Source organism: Tamandua tetradactyla, chromosome 7 (genome assembly GCF_023851605.1).
Source record: "Tamandua tetradactyla isolate mTamTet1 chromosome 7, mTamTet1.pri, whole genome shotgun sequence".
NCBI classification, from domain to species: Eukaryota; Metazoa; Chordata; class Mammalia; order Pilosa; family Myrmecophagidae; genus Tamandua; species Tamandua tetradactyla.
This window is the reverse complement of record NC_135333.1, coordinates 93,085,898-93,107,375: the sequence shown is the minus strand read 5'-3', so window position 1 is coordinate 93,107,375 and position 21,478 is coordinate 93,085,898. Positions and strand designations below refer to the sequence as shown.

At 38.1% G+C, this 21,478-nt stretch overlaps 1 long non-coding RNA gene across 1 annotated transcript; it reads right to left on the bottom strand.

Annotated features, from left to right (window-relative positions):
* Positions 1-5,820: 5,820 nt before the first annotated feature.
* Positions 5,821-6,504, bottom strand: LOC143689868 (uncharacterized). The gene is made up of 3 exons (XR_013178943.1): positions 6,422-6,504; positions 6,106-6,153; positions 5,821-5,964 (listed from the first exon to the last, which is right to left on the bottom strand). It is a non-coding gene; the product is annotated as an uncharacterized LOC143689868 (long non-coding RNA).
* Positions 6,505-21,478: the final 14,974 nt, after the last annotated feature.

The window sequence follows — 21,478 nt, the reverse complement described above, 5'->3', positions numbered from 1 at the left end:
AGCTCTCAGGAGAGGCTGAGTGGCTGAAGCAGGAAGAAGAGTGACTGTCTCTTCTGAATTCTCCTTTAAAGCCTTCTGGTGATTAGATTAAGCATCACTTATTGCAGAAGACACTTCCCTTAACTGATTACAAATGCAATCAGCTGTAGATGCAGCTGACATGATCATGATTTAAGTCCATGAAATGTCCTCATAGCAACAGACAGGCCAGTGCTTGCCAAACCATATGACTGGGCACCACCACCTGGTCAAGTTGACACATGAACCTGACCATGAAAGTCTACCCTTTGTCAATTTGGCAGCTATATACATCACCTTAAACTATACTTAATCTCTAAATAGAAAACAATAACAGACACATTTTTTCCTCACCTAACAGTAACTCCCGTGTACAACTGGAAATGCATTAAATCATTCCAGAATAGGGGACAAGTCCCTGAGTAACATTCACTCTTAAACATGATATCTTATAATTTAAATACTATAACATGAAGAAAACAGCATTACAGTCCTCGTTTCTGTAACTGATCATGTGGTCATAGTTCATATTTATCACTACCTTCTTCCACTGCTCATTGCATGTTCCCTTTACCCTCAGTAAGCACTTCAGCTGGCCATGGTTCTTCGTCTGGTATGGTGACCCAAACCTTCATTCCTGAAGTTTCAGAGGCATTGGTAGTCCTGCCTGATTTTAATCAGAGGGCATGATAGTACTAAAAGATGCCCTAAGGGATCTCCTATATTCTAGGAAAACTTTTCTTTACCTCCATTGTGTAGTTGCAGTCCTTTTTCCCCTGATAGTCAGGGTCAACCACCCCAACCAGTAAAGTAATCCCTTTCTTGGCTTGTTGATCCAGCGGCATGAGTAGCCCAAAGTGACCAGGTGGCAGTCTTAAATTCCAGTTCAATGGAATCATTGTTGTTTCTCCTGGTGGAAGCACTCCCCCTTCTGGAATTAAACCTATAGACCAGCAGAGCTTAAGGCCACAGGGACAGGAAGAAAAATTTTCCTAGTTGATCACTAGGGGTAATAGTGAGTGGTGTCACTCCCAATTTTACCCCTTGCTTCCTGGATCCATGGGTACTGGCTGTGGGAGAAACATCACCATAGAGTGGATGCTGATTCAGAGCATACACAGGCTCTTGGAGAAAATCACCCCAGCCCTGCAAGGTGTTGCCACCTAGTTGGCACCATAATTGGGTTTTCAAAAGGCCATCCCACCATTCTCTCAATCCAGCTGCCTCTGGATGAAGGGGAAATGCTAAGACCAGAGAACTTCATGAGACTGTGCCCATTCCTACACTTCATTTGCTGTGAAGTGGGTTCCTTGATCAGAAGCAATGCTGTGTGAAATACCATGATGATGGATAAGGCACTTTGAAAGCTTTATGGATCATAGTTTTGGCAGAAGCATTGCATGCAGGGAAACCAAACCCATACCCAGAGTATGTGTCTATTCCAGTCAGAACAAATCACTGCCCCTTCCGTGATGGAACTGGTCCAATGTAATCAACCTGCTACCATGTAGCCAGCTAATCACCTCAGGGAATAGTGCCATATTGGGGACTCAGTGGGGTCTCTGCTGCTGGTTGATTAGGCACTCAACAGTGGCTGTAGGCAGGTCAGCCTTGGTGAGTGGAAGTCCATGTTGCTGAGATCATGCATAACTTCCATCTCTACCACCATGACCACTTTGTTCATAAGTCCATTGGGAAACGACAGTAGTTGCTAGTGAAAGACACTGACTGGTATCCACAGAATGGGTCACCTTATCCACTTGATTATTAAAACCTCCCTCTGCTGAAGTCACCCTCAGGTGCATTTTCACATGGGGCACAAATATCTTCATGTTTTTAGCCCATTCAGAAAGGCCTATCCACATAACTTTTCCCCAGACTTCTTTGTCACTGATTTTCCAATCATGCTCTTTCCAAGTCCCTGACCATCCAGCCAAACCATTAGCAACAGCCCATGAGTCAGTATATATATGCAGCTTTGGCCAGTTCTCCTTCTGAGCAAAATGAACAACTGGGTGCACTGCTCGAAGTTCTGCCCACTGGGATAATTTCCCCTCACCCCTCACCATTGTCCTTCAGGGACATCCCAGAAAGGGGTTGTAGTGCTGCATCTTTGCACTTTCAGGTGGTACTTGCATTTCCTGCAGAACCATCTGTAAACCAGGCCTAAGTTTTCTCTTCCTTAGTCAATTCATGTAAGGAACTCCCCAAAAGGCCAAAGCTCTGGTCTGGGAAAAAGAAGGTAATGTGGCAGGAGTGCAGACCATGGACATTTGGGCTGCTTCCTCACGTAACTTACTTGTGCCTTCAGGACCTGCTCTGGCCCTATCTCATATATACCATTTCTATTTTATGATGGAGTGCTACTGTGCATGCCCAACTTTATGTCTTAGTGGGTCAGACAATACCCAGCTGATAATAGGCAGTTCAGGTCTCATGGTAAATTGGTGGCCCATGGTAAAGTGTTCAGTCTCTACTAAGGCCCAGTAGCAGGCCAAAAGCTATTTCTCAAAAAAGAGAGTAGAGTAATTATCTGCGGCAAATGGTAAGGCTTTGCTCCAAAATCCTGAGTTTGCATTGCGATTCTCCTATAGGAGCCTGCAAAGGCTCCAGACATTTTGCCACTAACACTTCCAGCATCATTGGATTTGCTGGTGCAAGTGGCAGAACAGCTTGTACAGCAGCCTGGACCTGTCGCAGAGCCTCCTCTTATTCAGGTCCCTACTCAAAATTAGCTGCTTTTCTGGCCACTTGATAAATGGGCCAGAGTAGCACACCCAAATGAGGACTATGTTGTGGCCAAAACCAAAGAGACCAACTAGGTGTTGTGCCTCTTTTTGGTCAAATGAGGGGCCAGATGCAACAACTTATCCTTCACCTTAGGAGGGATATCTTGACATGCCCAACACCAATGGACACCTAGAAATTTCACTGAGGTGGAAGGCCCCTGTATTTTTGTTGGATTTATCTCCCATCCTCTGACACACAAATATCTTACCAGCAAGTCTAGAGTAGTTGCTACTTCTTGCTCACTAGGCCCAATAAACATGATATCATCAATATAATGGACCAGTGTGATGTCTTGTGGGAGAGAGAAATGATCAAGTTCCCTGTGGACAAGATTATGACATGGGGCTGGAGAGTTGATATACCCCTGAGGTAGGACAGTGAAAGTATATTACTGACCTTGTCAGCTAAAAGAAAACTGTTTCTGGTGGTCCTTACTAATAGCTATTGAGAAAAAAAAAATTGCCAGATCAATAGCTGCACTCCAGGTACCAGGGGATGTATTGATTTTCTCAAGCAATGGTACCATATCTGGAACAGCAGCTGCAATTGGAGTTACCACCTGGCTGAGTTTACAATAATCCACTGTCATCCTCCAAGACCCATCTGTTTTCTGCACAGGCCAAACAGGAGAGTTGAATGGGGATGTGGAGGGAATCACCACCCTTGCAACCTTCAAGTCCTTAAGCATGGCAGTAATCTCTGCAATCCCTGCAGGAATCTGGTAGTGCTTCTGATTTATTATTTTGCTAGACAGGGTTAGTTCTAGTAGCTTCCACTTGGCCTTTTCTACCATAATAACCCTCACTCCATGAGTCAGAGAGCCAATGCGGAGATTCTTCCAGTTGCTCAGTATGTCCATTCCAATTATGCACTCTGGAACTTGGGAAATAACTGCAGAATGGGTGTGGGGACCAACTAGATCCACTGTGAGAGAGACCTTAGCTAAAATGCCATTGATCACCTGACTTCCATAAGTCCCCACTCTGAGTGATCTTTTGGGTCCCCTGGATTAATGTCACTTCTGAACCAGTGTCTAATAATCCTCAAAATATCTGATCATTTCCTTTTTCTCAATGCACAGTTACCTTGGTAAAAGGCTGTTGGTCTCCTTGGGAAAGGCTTGGAGGAAGATTAACAGTATAAATTTGTGGCAGTGTAAGAGGGTCCTCCCCCAAAGGGACATGGCCTCCCCCTCATTCAAGGGGCTCTGGGTCTATAAACTTTCTCAAGTCTGGAGATTGATTAAGGGATCATGACTCTCTGCTTTTGTGATTCAAATTAGACTTCTGTTCACTTGACCTAGAACTCTTTTGCTTATACAGCTCAAACAAGAATTTAGTAGACTGCCCGTCTATTGTACTTCTAGGTACCCCATGATCTACTAGCCAGTGCCCCAAGTCTCTGCAAGTCATATTATTTTGACTCCTGTTTTGAGTCTTCTGTCCATTGTAATAGCCATGTCCACCTTGCCTTTGGCAATTAAGTGCTGCCACCTGGCTTCTGCCAACTCAGGATCCAGTCATCCCCATTGTGTTTAAGGATTCCAGCTCAGTGACAGCAGTTTGCACAGTAATATCTGGCCTACAGAGAAGGGCAATTACAGAGCTTTTCAGGGATGATGGAGCTAGTCTCACAACTTTATTTCTTACAGTTCTGGTAAAAGGTGCATCTTCTAGACATTTCTGGGGTGTATGAGCAGGCTTTACTTGATAGATCCACTCTAACACTCCAATCTCTCTAAGCTGTTGGATCCTCTCATCTTCATTATACCAGGGCAGGTCTGGCATTTCAACATCAGGTAATGCCAACCACCTTTTAATTCATGTTTCAGCCAACCATCCAAACTGTTAATGCCTTTTCTAATCCATCAAGCTAGAGATTGAGTGCTGAATCTCTGCTTAGTGGGCCCATATCCATAAATTCAGCCTAATCCAGCTTTATATTCCTCCCACCATTATCCCACACCCATAAAATCCATGGCCACACATATTCCCCTGATTTCTGTCTATATGAACTGGAAAACTTATGCAGTTGTTTTTGAGTATACTGTACCTCCTCATGGGTGACACTTTGTACCTCACGTTCTGGGGCCTGTTGGGACTTTAGTTATAGGTCTGGAAGAAAAGAAGGGTTGTGGGGGTGGATCATGAAAAGAATTAGAAGTATCTTCCAAGCCAAATGCTTCAGGGCATTCGTTTGCAGTTTCATCTGGTACAACAGGATTAATCACTCTAGGATTAATCCATTCATGTGGAGGTTGGATGGCCAACTCCTCAGGGCAGGCTGGAGGTGGGGTGGCTATGTCCTCAGGGCAGACTATTATGAGGTTATCTAGAAAAGACTCAGCAATATCTAGGGTTTCAACCTCTCCACTGCCATCATTATCAATCCATATGTCACCATCCCATATTTCAGGGTCCCTCTCCTTTCCAATCAATGCCCTTACTTTAATGGCAGACAGCAAGCAAGATTGAGATTTCAGTTTCTGAGTCTGATTTTCACAGATCTCAACTCTGCAGCTATAGAAAATAAGATTTTCCTTCAGGGCACTCAGAAACTTTTACATCTGTCATACGACCTGTAAGCTTCTCATTTGAAGCCTTCAGCTCATCCCTTTCCCTCCTCAATGTATACAGCATATCTAACTACAACCAGCCAACATTTCTATGTCTCCTAATTCTACAAAACTCCATAAAGGTGTCAAAAACATTATCCCCCAGAGGCTGGCTTCATATAAGTGAAGCATTAGAAGAAACCAATGGTGATATTTTGACCATCTCTTTTGCCAGTTCACCCCATAGATTGGCAGTGTTATTCTGATAATGGAAAACAGAGTCCTTAGTGCATTTGAGTCTAGTCAGAGCAGAAAACCAATCATGAAAACCCATTTTTAAGATTCTGTTTCTTAAGAACCACTCCCTGTACCAATCTGTATTAGCTAGGGTTCTCTAGAGAAACAGAATCAGCAGGAAATATCCATAAATATAAAATTTATTAAAGTGTCTCACATAACTGTAGGGGTGTAGGGGTCCAATATCTGCAGGGCTGGCCACAAGCTGGCAGGTCCGATGATGACTCTCAATGAACTCTCAGGAGAGGCTGGCTGGCTCAAGCAGGAAAAGTGATTATGTCTTTTGAATCCTCTTTAAAAGCATTCTGGTGATTAGATTAAGCATCACTCATTATAGAAGACAGTCCCCTTTGCTGATTACAAATGCAATCAACTGAGGACGTAGCCAACGTGTTCATGATTTAAGTCCATGAAATGCTCATAGCAACAGGCAGACCAGTGCTTACCCAATCAGACAAATGGGCACCACCACCTGGCCAAGTTGATGCATGAACCTGCTCATGACAGAGAGGAACAGAAGTAGCAAGAAAATTATTGAGAAAAAAGACATAGAGAAAAAAATATTAATATCATCTTTCATTATAGCTAACATTATTTTTTCTTTTTCATGCATAAAATGCAGGATCCCATATTACAATGTATATTAGCACCATGCATTGGTGAAGTACTTTTGTTTCAATCATAGCTAAGTTTTAATGAGCACACTAACTGTGTGTCAGGCACTATTCTAAGCTCTTAGCTGATTTAAATCTTCCCCATCACCTTTTGAGGTATTTCTGCAGTTTAGGAAATTGGAACCCACTGTAGTGATGATCTGGCAGTGAAAGGCCCAGTTCTCTGTGCACATCTAGACTGTAACACCTTCAAAGAAAAACAAACAATTTGGTTTCAGAACAGGTGTGAGTAGGTGGAGAGATTTTTTTTTTTTTTATGAAAACCCTTAACAACTACCAAAATTTTCCTACTGCTAAGGAACAGAGCTAAAATGGAATCCTCCTTTATCCATAAAAAAGTAATTTCCAATTTTGGGGTAGACAAAAACACTCAGGATTCGATTAAATGGTGATAAATTATGGCTAAAATTAAATTAGCCATCAGGGCACTTGAGTCTAAATTTTTATTGTCTTTCTTTAAAAATTGCTCTCGGTATTTTTCACAGGATTTTCACATTTTCTCAGGATCTTATTCATAGGAATGCACTTATATGGCAATTTAATCCTCCTCTGTTAGTTTTCACTTATCTAGCCAGATATTTGCAGAACAGTTACAATTCTTAGGTAAAACTCCGAATAAAATACCCCAAGTACAAAAGGTGTAATCCTTTCTGTCCTGCTTAACATTTATCAGAAACACATTTATTAAAATACAAGTTGTGCTGGTTTTAAAGGCTTTAGGTACCCTAGAAAAGCCATGTTTTAATCCTAACCCCATTTTGCAAGGACAGCCATTTTTACTAATCCCTATTCAGTATTGTGTGTTGGAAACTTTAATTAGATTATCTCCATGGAGATATGACTCAATCAAATGCGGGTATTAAACGTGATTAGATGGAGATGTGTCTCCACTCGTTCCAAGTGGGTCTTGATTAGTTTATTGGGATCCTATAAAAGAGGAGAATTTTTTTTGAAGAATGTCTTTTAAGAATAACAAGAAGGCCACAGCAGAGCCGACCAGAGCCACAAGACCAAGAGAACCACCGAGTCCATCAGCCAGTGACCTTTGGAGATGAGGAGAATGCCCCTGGGGGAGCTTCTTGAGGCCTGGAGAGGAAGTTAGCAGATGATGCCATGTCCGCCGAGTGCCTTTCAGATGAGAGAGAAACCCTGATGGTGTTTGCCATGTACCTTTCCTCTTGAGAGAGAAACCCTGAACTTTATTGGCCTTCTTGAATCAAGGTATCTCTCCCTGGATGCCTTAGATTGGACATTTCTAAAGACGTGCTTTAATTGGGACATTTTCATGACCATTCCATTTCTACTATATTGCATTCTGGCAGCTAGCAAACTAGAACATAAGTTTGATAACATCTAAACCTAAAAAAAAAAAGTGAAAGAAATGTATATATGGAAACACTGTGTACATGTCACACTTCTAATTATATGGAAGGCATTATTGTGTTTTAAGACTCATGCCTCCTAGCAGCCATACAACACCAACGCAGAGATGGCAGAGGGGTTTCAACTCATAACCAACCTATCAGTAGAGAATGGCAGTTTGAAGGACTGTGTTGAAAAGGATTGTAAGATTACACCTGAAAATAATATGCAAGACTATCATAGTTGCTTAATTAGGTTTTTCATGGTCACAGAGCAGAAGAGGGTTTGTGGCATGTGCCATGGGTTTGCCATTATTGCTACTCCTGATACTACCCTTTGGTAGTTGTTATCTGATTTAGGGCCAAGCATGAAGAGCAAAAATCAACGTTTGAGTGTTTCCATAAATACAAACAGGTCAGCAATGACCAGGTAATGGTAATTACAGCAGTCCCAGGAAACTGTGTCTTAGAAGATAGGTGTAATGCTCATTCTCAGAGAAATTAAAAGTTATCTGGTAGACAAAATGCTCCCCATATCTTCCAAACAACATAAGAGGGAGAGCAAATGAAATCAATGAACGAATTAGAATGTGAAAACAAGACTGTGAAGCAAGAATTTGTCTCTACCTTGTCTTTTACGAGCTCACCAAGACCACAGTATTCAGCGTGTTCCTAAGCTGAGCAAAGAAGACTTAAAATTATTTAAAAACAAAAGCATCAACAACAACCAAATCCTAGCTTTCTCACTCACAGAAACATAGCTACAAATCAACTCCAAAAGGCAGGTATTATTTTTGTGTAAGCCACCCAGGGGCCTGAAAAGATTCACTTGTAGCTCTTTTGGCTAACTCGCAGATAAAAAAAAACAAGCCAAGAAATAACACTTAACAGCAGAATGAGTAAAGCTGGGAGAGTTTTATTTCTGAAGGGAAATTGTTTAGTTCCAGTTATAATCTTTACTTCTTGGCAAAGAAAGATCCATGAGCTAAGTTCTCCAACTCCTTTAATAACGTAGGATGCAACCCATGCCATTGACTTATGGTGGCTATTTTATTTGGTAGTTGTGCCCAGAACCCACTAAATTTGCCTGTTCCAAGACCATTGACTGCCAAAGGTACTCACACTAGCTCAAAAGAACAAAGTAAGGCTGACTTCATGGGTATGCGACCTGTGTAATCGCACAGGACTTCACGCTTAGAAGGACATCATGCTTAATGTCTGCTTTTCCCAACTTAAAATTTTTATAATTTTCTGAACAAAAGGTCCCCACATTTTCATTTTGCTCTGGGTCCCACAAATTATGTAGCAGTTCTTGCTAGGGAGGAAGAGAGTAGACCTTAGGCCATCTGTGAGGGTGAATTTACATTACCACTGATAACTGTACTAAATGATTTATATAGAAAAATCAGACTTTTAGAGGTTTCCTCCTTATTTGTTCTCTTTTCAAAAATAGCCATCAGTAATGGGTCTCATCATCTACAAACTGATAATCACCTGAGTTTCTGAATTTACTTCCCCATTAGCTACCATGTAGTGGTTCTGGGTGTTTTGGTTTGTTTTTTCATTTGGTTTTGTTTTTATAGGCTTTACTAAAGATTTTAAATGGGGAAAAGAAGAGGATTTATGTTCCAGGTTTTGGGCTACCTGTTTCTTTGTTTTTTCCATTTTTCTTTGGGGTTGCTATCAATTTTTTTAAAGAAAAAATTTTGTATTATAAAAATATTTTAAGTAGTAAAATCATATAATGACAACCTTCCATACTAATCACATGAATTCTAAAATATAATACATTGCCAATTTTATTTCATCTGACTGTTCAGGAATCAACTTATATTGATTGACAATACTGTTAAATTTCCAGAAAATTTGTAAGCCTGTTGTTAAACATATCCATTATAAAAGTTTTAATTACAAAAACTTACAATTAGTGACATCATCAACATAGCGATGTAAGCAGCTACTACAAACCTCTCCCCAGAGATTCAAAGAAGAAAAGGACAATTCTAATTTGTTCAGAATTCTAGAGGAAGGTGTAGACTGGAGAAGCTTCCCACAAACACTGAATGAAGAAAGATAAATGTCTTTTCATTTGTAGGAAATGTCCACCCTGGACCAGCTGGTCCTCTCCGCTCCTCCTCACTCAGTCCCACACAGCAGGAAGCACACAGAAGCAGCAGCCAGGACCCCTCCCACCTCCAACCGGGGACACAGGCTATAAAATCTCTCACAGCAATAAGACAGATACCCCCACTATACTCAGACAGAGAGACCCAAGCCCACAGAGTCCCTATGGACTTAAGCCATGGGGGAGGACAGAATACAAAAAAGCAGTGTTTTAATTTGTTAATGCTGCTGGAATGCAATATAGCAGAAATGGAATGACTTTTAAAAAGGAAATATATTAAATTACAAGTTTACAGTGCTAAGACCATAAAGATATCCAAACTAAGACATCTAGGAAAGATATCCTGACCCAAGAAAAGCTGGTCTGGGAAGGCATATGGCTGGTGTCTGCTGGTCCTTTGGCTTCTGGTTTCAAAACAGTTTCCCAGGAGCATCTTCTTTCTGCAACTCCAAAGTTCTGTGAAAACTCTGAAGGTTTTTTGAAAATGGTTCCCTCTTGAAGGACTCCAGTAAGTGAACCATCATGAATGGGTATGGACACATCTCCATGGAAACCACCTAATCAAAAGGACCCACTCACAACTGGGTGGGTCACAGCTCCATGGAAACAACTTAATCAAAAAGATTCCACCCAGCAATATTGAATCAGGATTTAAGAACCTGGCTTTCTGGGGTACACAACAGTTTCAGACTGGCACAAGCAACAGGAGGAATTTCCAGAATGGAGGCTTAGGAAGGCAATGACAAAGTCTTTCCTAAAAGCAGCAAGCAGCCAGGCAGAAAATACCCAAATCAACTGTTTGGGGACTCAGGCAACAAGGGAGGACATTTCAAGGTCCAGGTCAGTGAGGGATGAAGAGTCTGAGAAAATGTGGAAAGAAACTGTGTTTCCAGCCCTGGATCCTGGTACTCATCGCCTACCCTTGAGGGAAACAGTGGGTGGCCTGATTCTTGCCTGTGGGATGGCTGCAGATGGGGGCAGCTGTGGGAATCCTACCCTACAACTACAGTGGGGTACACAGCCCCATATAGAGTCAGATTTTGGCTGGCAAAGTGAGTGCACAGGAACCCCCTACTTTCAGCCCTGCTTAGTCATATGTAGCCTGGGCTTCAGAAAGTAAACAGCTTCTGAGGACAATTAAATCACTGAATATCACCATCTGCTAGGGAGACTGCAAAGAACAAGGGAATATTACAGGGCTTTTCAGAGCCTCTCTAGACCTTATCCCAGACTGATTGGAACTGGCCTACACCCTCTACATGGGAATCTGATCCTATTTTGGTTTTGGCTGAGAAATACAGATGACCCAAATGACAAAGCTGTGCCCTAAATCAAACCCAGATATGGCTGGCCAGCAAAAAGCAGAGCACTCCTGGGCAAACTGCTGGCTGGAGAAGTTGAACCTCTCAGTCCCCGAGCCCGAGATCATTCCATGAGGGAGCCTGGGAATCACAAGACACATTGTGCCCACAGGCAAGGTCTTACCAAGGTGCCCCGTGCCCACCCCCTAACTATGGAGTCAGTGGCTTCCAGCACCCATGGAGAACTGCAGCCCCGATTGGATTGTTGCCTGGTTGGGTCCCACTGTTGCAGGCAGCTGCAATCAGGGAGAGGCTTGGTTGTGGGGAAGAGGTGTTGCTCTTGGAAAGTGCAGTCTGGCAAACTTCTTTCATACCCAGCCCATCACAAATTTCTGAAAATGTTTACATCTCCTGTGTGAGACCCTGGCCCTGGTTTGCCTGGGAATGACTGACAAATGAAGTGCCAAAGGAGACATTCAATGCAAACCCAAGCAACTACAAAATATTAGATGACTGAGGGAAATGAACTTTCAAAATAACCTTATCTGGATAATTGAATGCCAAGAAACCAACAAAAAATCACAAAGCACATGAAGAGGCAAGAAGATATCACCAAAGCAAATGATCAAATTAAAAATCTGAAGGAGACACAGATTTTGAAACAACTAATCAAAGTTGTCTAAACAAATCTCCTTCAATGAAGTTGGCTAAAGAGGTAAAGGATATCAAGAAGATACTAGAAGTGCTTAAAGAAGAATTTGAAAGAATAAATAGAAAAATAGCATCAGATCTTATGGAAATGAAAGGTACTGTAGACTAAACTAAAAATATTCTAGAGACACACACTAGCAGATTTGAAGAGGCAAAAGAAAGAATAAGTGAACTAGAGAACAGAGCAACTTAATTTGAACACACAAAAGAACAAATAGTGAAAAAGATGGAAAAAATTAAATTGGGTCTCAGGGAAATGATTTACAAAATGAAGCCCATCAATAGAAGAATCATTGGTTTCCCAGAAGGAGAAGTGAAGAGTACAGGGGTAGGAGGATGATTTGAGGAGATAATTGGGGAAAACTTCCCAACCCATATAAAAGATATAAATACGCATATCAAAGAAGCCCAATGAACTCCAAGTAGAATAGATCCAAATAGACACACTTAAAGACACATACTAACCAGACTGTCAAATGCTGAAGAGAAAGTGAGAGTCCTGAAGACAGCAAGAGAAAAGTGAATCACCACATACAATGGAAGCCATATAAGCCTAAGTGCTGACTACACATCAGGCATCATGGAGGTGAGAAGGCAGCGGTAAGATATATTTCAAATTCTGAAACAGAAAAATTGCCAGCCAGGAATTCTTTATCCAGCAATGCTGTCCTTCAAAAGTGAGGGAGAATTTAAAATTTTCAAAGATAAACAAATGCTGAGAGAATCTGTTAACAGGAGAGCCACCCTGCAAGAAATACTAAAGGGAGATCTGTCATATGACAGGAGAGAGAGGTCTGGAGGAGGGCACAGAAGTGAAGAGTACTAGTAAGTGTGCCAGTCTGAAGCTATCATGGACCCCAGAAAAGTCATGTCCTTTAATCCTCATTCAATATTGTTGGGTGGGATCTTTTTGGTGTTTCCATGGAGATGTGACCCACCTAATCATGGTTGGTAACTTTTGATTAGATGGTTTCCATGGAGATGTGTCTCTACCTATTCAAAGTGGGGTTGCTTACTGGAATCCTTTAAGAAGGAATTATTTTGGAAAAAACTTTAAAGCCAACAGAGCCAACAGAGCCTGCACAGGCAGAGACCATTGGAGATGAAGAAGGAAATGCCCCTGGGGAAGCTGTTGAAGAAGCCTGGAGAGAAAATTAGCATTGAGGAATTACTTGGACCTAACATACATAAATAGATTTTTGTCCCCCAAAACACCAGGATGTACATTCTTCTTAAGTGCTCTGGAACATTCTCCAGGAGAGATCACATGCTGGGGAACCAACCAAGGTCTTAATAATTTTAAAAAGATCGAAATTATTCAAAGCTTGTTTTGTGATCATAATGGAATGAAGTTGGAAATCAATAACTACCAAAGAACCAGAACTTTCACAAATATATATATGGAAGCTAAACAACACACTTTTAAACTATCAGTTTAAAAAAATGCAAAGAGAAATAAGTAAATATCTGGAGACTAATGAAAATGAGAATACAACATATCAAAACCTATGGGCTGCAAGATAGGTGGTGCTGAGAGGGAAATGTATAGCTGTAAATGCCTACATTACAAAGGCAGAAAGAATTGAAACCACAGACATAACTGAACAACTGGAGATAGGCAGCAAACTAACCCTAAAGCAAGGAGAAGAAAATAAATAACAAAGATTAAAGCAGAAATAAATGAATTGGAGAACAAAAAACATTAGAATCATTAAGACCAAAAGTTGGGTTTTTTTGAGAATATCAACAAGATTGACAAACCCTTAACTAAACTGGCAAATTAAAAAAAGAGAGAAGATACAAATAAACAAAATCAGAAATGAGAGGGGGATCATTAGCATGGGCCCCAAAGAAATTTTTAAAAAATCAAAATAGGATACTATGAACAACTGTATGCCAACAAACTAAACAACTTAGATGAAATGCACAATTTCCTGGAAATACATGAACAACCTATATATTCAAGAACAAATAGATGGCCTGAACAAATCAATCACAAGTAAAGAGATTCAATCAGTCATCAAAAACTTCCCTACAAAGAAAAGCCCAGTGACAGAGGGCTTCAAAGAGGAATTTTACCAAACATGCCATGAAAAACTAATACCATAAAATTTAAGAAACAGAAACACTACCTAACACATTCTGACTGAAGCAAACATCACTTTAATACCAAAAACTGGGTAAAGATGCTATAAGAAAGGCAAACTGCAGGCCAGTCTCCCTGATGAATACAGGTAAAAAATTCTCAACAAAATACTTAAAAATAGAATTCAATGGCACATTAAAAGAATTATACCCGACAATCAAGTGGGGTGTATTCTTAGTATGCACAGGTGGTTCAACACAAGAAAATCAATCAATGTTATACACCACATTAGCAAATTGAAGAGGAAACCACATGATCCTCTTGATTGATGTGAAAAAGTCATGTGAAAAAAATTCAGCATCCTTTCTTGATAAAAACATATCAAAAGGTAAGAATTAAAGAAACTTCCTCAACATGATAAAGGACATACATGAAAAGTCCACAGCAAGCATCACACTCAATGGTGAGAAACTGAAAACCTTTCCCCCTAACATTGGAAATGAGACAAGAATACCCACTGTGATTATTATTAAACATTGTGCTCGAAGTTCTAGCTAGAGCAATTAGGCAAGAAAAAGAATTAACAGGCATCCAAATTGGAAAGGAAGATGAACAACTCATTATTTATAGATGACATGATCCTGTATTTGGGAAATCCCGAAAAAAACTATGGCAAAGCTACTTGAGCTAATAAATAAATTCAGCAAAATGGTGGGATACAAGATTAATGTGCAAAAATCAGTAGTATTTCTATACAATAGTAATGACCAACTAACGGGGCATTTAAGGAAAAAAGCTCCATTCACAAAAGCAACTAAAAGGATCAATTTCTAGGAAAAAACTTAACCAAGGATATAAAGGACCTGTACATAGAAAACTACGAAATATTGCTAAAATAAATAAAAGAATTCTAAATAGGTGGAAAGACATTCCATATTCATGGATAGTAAGGCTAAATGTCATTAAGATGTTAATTCTACTCAAATTGATCTACACATTCAATGCAATACTAATCAAAATTTCAACAACCTACTTTGCAGACTTGGAAAAGTTCATTATTAAATTAATTTGGAAGGAAAAAGGGATTTTGAATAGCCAAAACTACCCTAAAAAAAGAATGAAGTGGGAGGAATTACACTTTCCTTCTTTAAAGCTTATTATTAAGGCACAGTGTCAAAACAGCATGGTATTGGCACAAGGATAGACATATTGATCAAAGGAATTGAATTGATAGTTTGGAAATAGACCCTCAGATCAAAGATCGATTGATTTTTGTGTTTGTGTGTATGCTATATGGCAGAGTCACATTTCATTATTTTTCCACGTGAGTATCCCATTACTGAAGCACCATTTATTAACAAAAGAATTTCTGTTTGTTTTTTGTTTGTTTGTTTTGCTTGTTTGTTTGTTTTTTGTGAAGTGCATGGACAATTGATTTTGACAAAGCCTCCGAATCCACTCAACTGGGACAGAATAGTCTCTTCAGTACATTTGTCTGGGAGAACTCAGTATTTATATCCAAAGGAATGTAAGAGGACCCCTACCTCACACCCTATACAAAAATTAACTCAAAAAGACCCAAATATAAGAGCCAGTACTATAAAACTTCTAGAAGAAAATTTAGGGAAATCTCTTCAAGACCTAATAATTCGAGGTAGCATCTAAAACTTTCCACCCAAAGCACAAGCAACAAAAGAAAAAATAGATAAATGGGAACTCCTCAAAATCAAATGCTTCTGTGCTTGAAGAACTTTGTCAAAAAGATGAAGAGGCAGCCAATTCAATGGGAGAGAATATTTAGTAACCATATATTTGATAAGACTTTGATGTTCAGTATTATATATATAAAGAAGTCCTACAACTCAACAATGAAAGAACACACAAGCCAATTATAAATATGCCAAAGATATGAATAGACATTTTTCCAAAGAGGAAATATAAATGGATAAAAAGCATATGAAAGACATTCAACTCCATCAGCTATTAAGGAAATGCAAATCAAAACCACAATGAGATATCACCTCACACCTACAGGAATGGTTGCTTTAAACAAACAGGAAGCTACAAATGTTGGAGAGGATATGGAGAAATAGGAACACTATTCACTGCCAGTGGGAAGGTAAAATGGTACAGCCACTGTGGAAGACAGTTTAGCGGTTCCTCAGAAATCTAATCATTGAGTTGACTACAACTCAGCAATTCTGCTACTCAGTATATACCCAGAAGATCTGAAAGCAGGGATGCAAACAGACATTTGCACATCGATGTTCATAACAGCATTATTCATATCTGCCATAAAATGGAAACAAAGCAAGAGTCCATCAGAAGAGTGGATAAACACAATGTGGTATATACATATGATGAAATATTATGCAGCAGTAAGAAGGAAGAGGTATTGATGCATGTGACAACATGGAAAAAAAGACAGACACCAAGGGCCAGATATTGTATGATTTTGCTAATATAAACTAACTAGGACATGTAAACTCAGAGTCTTAAAATTTAGAATACAGGGTACCTAGAGATAGAAGCTAGAGAATGGGGGGGCTTTATTGACACTCCTGATAATATGGCTTAATTGAAATGACTGATTTTCTTTATCATTCTCACATTTACATTGTAATGTTTTTTATTATTTCTGTCCTGTGGTTGTGTATGAATTAAAATATTATTTATTGTACAATAAAGTGAGGTATGCCTACACTGTTTCTGATAATCCTTCATAATTACACACACACACAAACATAAATACATTTTAAACATTATCTAAAAAACATTTACGAATCTTTCATGCTATGTTGCAGAAATAAATTTCAATTGTTGTCATTTCAACAACTTGAAAAAAAAAAAGAAACCTGTCATTGCATGCTCATGGTGTGGTGTTCCATGTTAGTCTGTTCCCTTTATTTCTTATCATGTGGAGATTAGATTTAGATTTAGGTTCATTTATTTTAGGAGGTTATGTTATATTTTTCCATTAGGAGGCACATAATGACTAATTGTCTCTTATGGTAAAGCTAGCAGCCATAGATGACTATTAATTATTTCCTTAGAGGTTGTAAACTGGTGAAATCGTACTTATATCATTCCTTTTTTATTTATTAGCTGTACTATTTCTGTAAGAAGAAAACTCCACTTTTTTTTTTTTTAATTATTCTGAGATGCACTTTGAATGTGTGAAAGGCGGGAGAAATGCTTGATTCTTTCCCTTTATTTACTAATTTTCAAAACAATGATTTTTACATTCAGTATGAACTCATAGATTTTTTGTGTATTGATTATGTTCCAAGCTACTGCAATTAATTTATCTATTGATGCTCGAATTACTCCTTCTTTGACTGGTAGAATTTTACTCAGGGTGACTCCTGAATAACACTATTTGTCTTTTAAAATTTCCCTTATTTGAGGCACATTTCCTCCCTCAGAACTGAAATCTCCATTTCCAACGAGGTCTGGTTCCTGTTAGTGAGAAACTATAACATGGGTGCTTGGAATACAGTCTAGATGGTTACTCATTGTTTACAGGCAGTGTCAGAGGATGTTTTTAAATAAAATACATCAGGAATTCATACAGGTTTAGAACTACATGGATTTTATATAACGTCACTGACTTTACACTTGTATCTATCTTCTCTTGTCTTTTAATAACCCTCACTCATTGTTATCCTTTAGTAACATATGACAGTCTCAGGATAACAAAATCATCACTACTACCAACACGATCACTTTAAAAGATATCCGATTGTTTTTATCTTGTTATAGAATATATTCTTCTAGGGAATATACAATTAACTTATTTTTAAGTCACTTGAGATATTTTCTGTCTATTGTTTGTCAACAGTATATATATTTAGGCTAATTTTTAAATTTTATTTTGTACTTTAAGTATTGCTTTAAAATTTTTAATTATATTTCATAATTATGTAAAATATTTAAATGGCTACAAAGTCATATCTATAAAACAAGGTATAGTTATACTTCTATTCCTGTCCTTGCCACCTTAAACTCTCTCCTACAACTATAGGTATTTTTTAAATTAAGATTGATCTTTTCTTAAATATATATTTTCTTTGAAACACGGTATACCCAACACATGTTTTTCTCTGCCTTGCTTTTATTCACCTAGCAATAGATCTTATGCTGGTATATAATTGCTATTCCTCATTTCTTTACACAGCTTCACAAAGCTCCACTATGTGGTTTTATTAAATCCAGGTTGAGGTTATTCATCTAATCCCCTATTGATGTACTTAGGTTCTTGTCAATTTAGGGGTATACAAATAGTGCCGTAATTAAGAGCCTATGCTTCACTTCAGAGTCATGATAGAGTAATAGGGTTCATTTACTCTCCTCCCTTAAATACAGATGAATTTTATGAAACAACAGACTTAATACAGCAGACAATAGGCATAGCAACAATGATCCATGAGAGAAGGGAAACAAGAGTCGAGGCCTGAAATTACCCAACTTATTGCCTGGGGAGAGTTACCAGGTTGCAATATGGGATGCCAAAGAAGTTAAAATATTCATGAAAGTAATGGAAAGGAAGGACTTTGCAAGAAAGATAAGAGAGAGGGAGAAGGAAAGAGAGAGAAAAAGAGAGAGAGAAAGTCTGGACAGCTGAATAGGTTTTCCCCTTAAGGTTTTATTCAAGCGTTGATCTATGTATGTATATGAGGAAAACTAAGATGGGGGAAAAAAAGAAAAAGAACATGAGAAAGGAGAAAGTAGAAAAAATTCCTTAACTTCACCCAGAGCTGGGAATAGTTTATGTTCTTAGCAGCCAGAATGGAAAAGCCAGACAATCACAGGACATTTGGTAGAGTCCTCAGAAGGATACTGCCTTAGTAGTGAGGTTCAAATTTACTGTCTATTGACTGCTACTCTGGACATACTTCAACAAAACATAAAAGTGAGTACCAAGAGGACAGAACTGATTCTAAGTAACTTAATGAAGTCAAAGAGTATTTGAAGGAATACAACACACCCAAAGACAAAGATCTCATAATAGCATCAAATAAAAAATATTCTGACAAAAACACAAAAAATGTACACTCAAGGTGGCTTGAGGACACATTGTAAATTAAGTGATTAATTCATAGCTGGAATGTAAAGAAGCAAAAAAACAAAACAAAAGAAAGACCCATAACCTGCAGAAAGATCAATATTAATAATGGTAAAAAGACGAGAAATAACAAAGGTGATTGAATTAGCAAAGAACATTAAACAGCTATTATAAATATGCTCCATATGTTCAAGAAGAATGACATAATGATGAGAGAAATGGAAGATATCAAAAGGACCCAAATGGAGCTTCTGCACATGAAATACATAATATCTTAAATGAAAGAGACAATGAGATGAAATTAAGAGCAGATTAGAAATTACAAGAAAAAATCAATGTAATTTAAGAGGAAACAGCAGACATTATCCAAATGAAGCACAGAAAGAATAAAAAAAGAAACAGAGAATAGTAATGAGTAGCACAATATTGAGCCATTTAACAAGTGTAACTGGAGTCCTAAAAAGAGAGGAGGAGGCATAAAACATATGTGAAGATATCAGGGTGGAACATTTTCCCAATTTGAAAAAGACTATAAACAAAAAGTTCAAAGAAATAAAGTAGAATAATATAATGAAAGTCATTGCAAGGCACATTGCAATCAAATTGTGGAGAACCCATGCCAAAGAGAAAAGTCTTAAAAATAGAGAAAAAATAGACCTATTTTAAAGAGAGTATCAAAGACAAGCATTCTGGCAGAACTCTCATCAGAAACTAAGCAGGACAGAAGACAATGGAAGAGACTACATATTTTGGATGGAATGCATAGTGTGTGAATAAAACTGTTTTTAATACAAGAAGACAATGAAAGAACATATTTAAATTACTCAAAGAAAAAATACTGTAAATTGAAAATTTGTAACCAGCAAAATAAACAGTCAAAATTTAACGTGAACCTAAGACCAACCTAACCTGACAGAATTTATCGCTAACAAATCTGTAAGGTAAAAATAGTATTAAAGGAAGTTCTTCAGGAAAAAGGGAAATAATACAGGGTAGAAATTTGTATCTACAAAAAAGAATAAAACACTCTAGAATTTGTAAATATGAAAAAACATTTTCTCATTTTAATTCTTTTGAAAATATGGTTTAAAGCAAAATAATACATAAACATGAGGTTTTTCACATGTAAATTATAATATAATAATCTATGATGTTAGCTAGTGATTAAGCTTCATTTTTTCCATTTCAATATCAAGTTGTCCCAAAACCATTTATAGGAAAGGCTATCTTTTTCCTTATACTGCAGAGCAACTTTGTCATAAGTCAAGCAACTATATTTGTCTGGGTCTATTTATTTTTTATTTGTGCCAATATCATGCTGTCTTAATTACTGTAGCTTCATAACCATTCTTGATATCTACTAGTTTAAATCTTCTAGTTTTGTTCTTCTTCATGATTACTTACTTTTTTTTACTTTTTATATTTCCATAAATTTGAGAATCTGCTTGTCAATTTTATGAAAACCCTCCTGAGATTTTTATTGACATTGCATTATTCTATAGATTTATTTGTAGAGAACTGCTGTCTTAAAATTTTGAAACTTTCAATCCCTTAACATATATATATTACTTCATCTATTTAGAGCTATGGTGAAGAATTTTAAGAATGAGAATGACATGATCAGATATACTATTGAAAAAGATAACGTTAAGAGTAGGGTGAGGGCGGGCCGCGGTGGCTCAGCGGGCAAAGTGCTTGCCTGCTATGCCGGAGGACCTCGGTTCGATTCCCGGCCCCAGCCCATGTAACAAAAACGGAGAAACAGAATACAATAAAACAAGAAAATGTTTAAAAATGTTTCCCTTTCTTCCTTCCTTCCTTCCTTCTATCCTTCCTTCCTTCTCTCTGTCTTTCCTTTAAAAAAAAAAAAAAAAAAAAGAGTAGGGTGAAATATAGGAATATAAATTTCAATACGAGACAGAAATAACAGTAGTTGATGGTATCCAAAGTGAAATGAAGCTGCAGATCACTGGAGTTAAAGGAGAAAATTATGAATGAATGATTCATATGGCCAGGACAGGTTGCGTAATTTGTGGGGATTAAGAAAAAATGAAATGTGATGCGCTTTGTTCAAAAGGCAGGGAGAAAAAGTGTCATTTAAGGCACTAAAATATAAAGCTAACACCTTTTAAATATTCTATTACTTATAAAATGCAATAGAGGCAACAGTGATACATGAGTAACAAGATAAACTTGCAAATTACAAAAATATGTTTAGGTGGAATAATTTCATATAGCATAATAGATAATACTACTAAGTGAGATCTTGATTGATCATATGGTTTTCTGTCTCACTTTTCTGCAAATTCATTTGTACTTTTAATAACTTCCTTTTCAGTGACTTCAGTTGCTCCTGGAAAATGCAAGAGCACAAATAATTTTGATACTCTAATATTGGGAGGTATATTTTTCTGAGGCAACTGTTACTGGAGTTGTTGAGAATATTTTATAAACAGTGACAAAATTGGATAAGTTTCTGATCAACTATTTCAAAAT